This window comes from Hordeum vulgare, chromosome 3H, assembly GCF_904849725.1.
Source record: "Hordeum vulgare subsp. vulgare chromosome 3H, MorexV3_pseudomolecules_assembly, whole genome shotgun sequence".
NCBI lineage: Eukaryota > Viridiplantae > Streptophyta > Magnoliopsida > Poales > Poaceae > Hordeum > Hordeum vulgare.
The window spans coordinates 508,876,644-508,881,197 of record NC_058520.1 but is presented as its reverse complement, the minus strand read 5'-3'; the positions used below and the strand labels follow the sequence as shown (position 1 = coordinate 508,881,197).

Below are 4,554 nucleotides of genomic sequence, written 5' to 3'. Positions count from 1 at the left end.
CGTAAATCTTAAAATAATATGTCGTCTTAGTCTATCAAAGATGCTTATAAGGATAAAGAATGCGTGTATACATTTATAGAAATGAATGTATGTATGTGTATATAAGTGTTTGTGTCTGTACTATGTTAAAAGAAAAGAAAAAAGACGGGGACGATGCCTTTTGTCCAGCCCCACAGGCCGCTGCACATATTGTCCGTGGATCGCCACCGATTCGGTCTCTGGGCCGCCGTTTGCCGCATAACTGGAGAGACGAAACCATCGGCTCCTGCCACGGATTGCTCAACCTGTCTCTTCGGGTTCCTGTTCGAACCATGCGCCTCTTCGCTTCCTGCAGGTTCCGCTACCTCTGACTCGGCTCGGTAGTACGATTAATTCTCTGGAGGGACATGTTTGACTTTTTACCTTACCGGTGCATTTCATGTGAGGTCATCTGGTTATGCACGTTTGATATTGATAATGTTATTTTGGTATAAAAATCAGGATCTCATAGGCTCACATAGCAGTGCCGAACTTTTTTTTTCTTGCCTCGCAAAAAAAAACTTACTTTTTCCTCATCTTATTCATAGACTCGCATAAGACAACAATGATACATATACGTACATACATGCATACGTAGTTACATACATACATCCATACGCCACCCACCGGTCCTGTCGTTGGAGAGCTGAACCGAACGGCAGGACTGCTGGCTATTCTTTCTGTAATTCTACTTTGGTCTAGGCCTCTAGGGGCATATATGCTATTGCTATAGCTGAAACCAGCAGCGGAAGGGAAGCACACATACACACGACACTTACAATCGCATATGTACTACAGTACCACGTTAACGTAGATCGTTCGTCATCTGGGGCCGCGTACGTGTTTCCATCAGCTCACGAATATGATCGATGGGTCGCAGCAGCATTCGTCGACGAGGCAGCAGCAGCACAGAGCAGCAAGGCTGTTCGTAGTTTGCATGGCATGCAAGCACAGAGAGCGCACCTAAGATTAGCGGGGTACTCGCATAATTTTCGCGCAGGAAAATAAGAAAATAATATCAGGTTCTTAGTTGTTTTTTATTACCATCCTTCGAGGAACCCCGTCTGCCGTCTCGGCGGCGGCGCGTACTGCGGCGGCGCCATCACCGGCGGTCCGTTGTAATACCCTGCATGACACAGCGTGAGCAACACAAGAAGGAAAAGAAGGAAATGCAATGCAAGGAAGACACATGAATATATATTTGTGGAATGAATTTTAGTACTGTTAACACAGGTGATGGTTACCTTGGTTGTGTGGGTACGAGTACCCGTACCTTCGGTCACTCATGTTGGTCACTGGCTATGAACCCTAGTTGCAGATGGCTTCCTTATGAGGAAGAAGTGGACCGGACGGTGTTGGGCCTGGAGGGTGTGTATAAATAGCGGCTGCAAACCGAAGATCAAGTGGTTTGCTACACTTTTCGCTGGTGCTTTGCTTCTAAAGCATTCTGCTCGCCGCTGTCGATCGGCAGCACATCGATCCTAAGCCGGCAGCGGGGGGAAACGAATAAAGCTCGTTGATCGTTATCCCTTTGTTTCCTTTTAATTGTGCCCTTCCTTTTTGACCTTCCGTGGATTATTCCTGCCTTTAACTTCAAGGGAATGGAGCATCTCATCAACTCTATCTTTGCTTGCTGTTGCTATTTACAATCACAGTAGTAATGTAACAAGTGCTGGAGATCGATCCTTGAGCTGGGAATCTAGACCTCTGCATGCAATGCGAAGTACTGTACTGTAGGATCTTCTTCCTTTTCTTCTTTGGGAAGACGTCGCCAACTCGAGATGGCGAGACGAGGGGAACGGTCCGGTGAAATCACCAGAAATCGATCGACGATTCGAGGTAGCACACATTCATTTGCTCTGACGGACGTGCACGAACCAGGTGTGCAGGTGTTGGATTCTTTGTTCGTTTCACACGATTGGTAGCAACCAGATTGCCCTTCTCTAGAGTTTTCTTCGGCTATGCTGCCCTTCTAGGCACACACTGGAATGACGCCTACGTGGTGCAGAACTGTGATTCGAAGACCGTGTGAGCTAAACCAACACAAGGGTTCAGATGACCGCCTGCGTTTGCAGGTTGGCAGAATTAAGAAACTGTATGTATAGGGGATCGTCACCTTTGAGGAAACACAAAAGGAAAATCGGCACGGACGGAGATCTGTAGTGACTGCCATCATGTCTTCGTAGGAAATGTACCTGACAGAGATACCACAATCAGATTTGCCAGAGACCGACATCAGATTGTGTGTGGGCTTCAACGACAAACTGACCGAAACAAAAAAAAAAATTGTTGATTTTACATTTGAAGAACGCATGTCAAATTTCATTACTCTTTTCTTTTTTTGCAAAATTGTATGTAAATTTTGAAATTCTGAGGTTCACCGAAAGAGGCTTTTGACTCGCTTTATTTATAAAGCAACGGTCCTCGACAACCAGATACAAACACATGCACACACCCAAGGCTAGATACAAATAAGTTACGTGCAGCAACACCACCCACACCACTACAAGAGCTACCGAGGTTCTCCACTGGTGAACACGCCACCGGAAGGACACGAAGTCGCATAACTTTCCCCCCGCGCCGCCCCCGCCGTGGGCGGCTCGGGGGCTCACAAACCCTAGGTGGCACCGCCACCCTCTCCTTCTAGCCTCCCCGCATCGTCGTTGGGTGATACGTCCATTTTGCATCATGTTTTGTTACTGTTATTTATAGTGTTTTATGCATTTTGCCAGTTGATGGAGTATTTCTAAATACTTTTCTCTCATTACATCAAGTGAGAGAATGTCGGCAGATGAAATTTTGGATCTGAAAAAGCCACGTTACAGATACCTATTTTGCACATCTCGAATTGAGCTGAAAATTTACGGAGATTTATTTTATAAAAAATAAAAAATACAGGAGCGAAGAAGTGCCGGAGGGGGGCAACGAGGCGCCCACTAGACACCAGGGCACGCCAGGCCCCCCTCGCGCGGTCTGATGTCTAATGGGGCCCCTGGCCCACTTTTGTCGATCATCTTCTCGTATAAAACTTCTTTTACCATAAAAAATTAAGGAGAGGACTTTCGGGAGAAGCGAAGTCGTCTCGAGACGGAACCTGGGCAGGTGCACTTTTGCTCTCCGGAGGAGCGATTCCGCCAGGGGAACTTCCCTCACGGAGGGGAAAATCGAGGTCATCGTCATCACCAACAACCCTCTCATCTTGGGAAGGCCAATATTCATCAACATCTTCACCAGCACCATCTCCTCTCAAAACCTAGTTCATCTCTTGTACTCAATCTTGTACCGGAACCTCGGATTGGTACCTGGGGTGTGTCTAGTAGTGTTGATTACATCTTATAGTTGATGCTTTATGGTTTATTTGATGGAAGATCATATGTTCAAATCCATTATGTTATTTAATACCTCTTTGATCATAAACATGTTTATCACTTGTGAGTAGTTACTTTTGTTCTTCAGGCCACGGGAGAAATCATGTTGCAAGTAGTCATGTGAAGTTGAGATTCGTTCGATATTTGATGATATGAATGTTGTGATTCACTTGGTGGTGTTATGTGAACATCGACTACATAACACGTCACCATATTTGGGCCTAAGGGAATGCATTGTGGAGTAGTAATTAGAGGATGGGTTGCGAGAGTGACAAAAACTTAAACCCCGGTCTAGGCACTACTCTATAAGGGGTTGATTTGGATCCCTATGTTTAATGCTATGGTTGGAATTTATTCTTAATATTTTTCTCGTAGTTGCGGATGCTTGCGGGAGGGTTAGTCATAAGTGGGAGGTTTGTTCAAGTAAGAACAACACCCAAGCACCGGTCCATCCACATATTAAATTATCAAAATACCGAACGTGAATTAATCCAACATGACGAAAGTGACTAGATGAAATTCACGTGTGCCCTCAAGAACGCTTTGCCTATTATAAGAAACCGTACCGGCCTGTCCTTTGCCACAAAAGGATTATGCTACCTTGCTGGACCTATTGTTACTATTGCTACTTGTCACTTGTTACAATTATCTTGTTATCAAACAAATTGTTAACGCTATTTTAGTGCTTGCAGAAATTACCTTGCTGAAAATCGCTTGTCATTTTCTTTCGCTCATCGTTGGGTTTGACACTCTTACTTATCGGAAGGACTACGACTGGCCCCCTATACTTCTGGGTCATCAAGACTCTTTTCTTGCATCGTAGCCAGGGAGTGAAGCGTCTTTGGTAAGCGGAATTTGGTAAGAGAAAACTTATATTACATGCTGAAATTTACTTTTACTTGTCACTATGAAAAGTAATCCTTTGAGGGGTTTGTTCAGGGTATCTTCACCTCGACCGGAAACACCAAGAGTTGTCCCTCAACCTGTTGAACCTAATAAAAATGTTTATTATGAAATTTCTGTGGGTATGATAGAGAAATTGCTAGCTAATCCTTATGCAGGAGATGGAACAAAACATCCCTATTTGCACCTAATCTACGTGGGTGAAGTTTGTGAATTATTTAAGCTTGCAGGTTTATCCGGATATGAAGTCAAGAAGAAGTTTTTC

General features: G+C 44.6%; 1 long non-coding RNA gene across 1 annotated transcript; it reads right to left on the bottom strand.

Annotated features, from left to right (window-relative positions):
• Window positions 1-510: 510 nt before the first annotated feature.
• On the bottom strand, window positions 511-1,397 carry LOC123440326. The gene is made up of 3 exons (XR_006630309.1): window positions 1,263-1,397; window positions 1,063-1,144; window positions 511-940 (listed from the first exon to the last, which is right to left on the bottom strand). It is a non-coding gene; the product is annotated as an uncharacterized LOC123440326 (long non-coding RNA).
• Window positions 1,398-4,554: the final 3,157 nt, after the last annotated feature.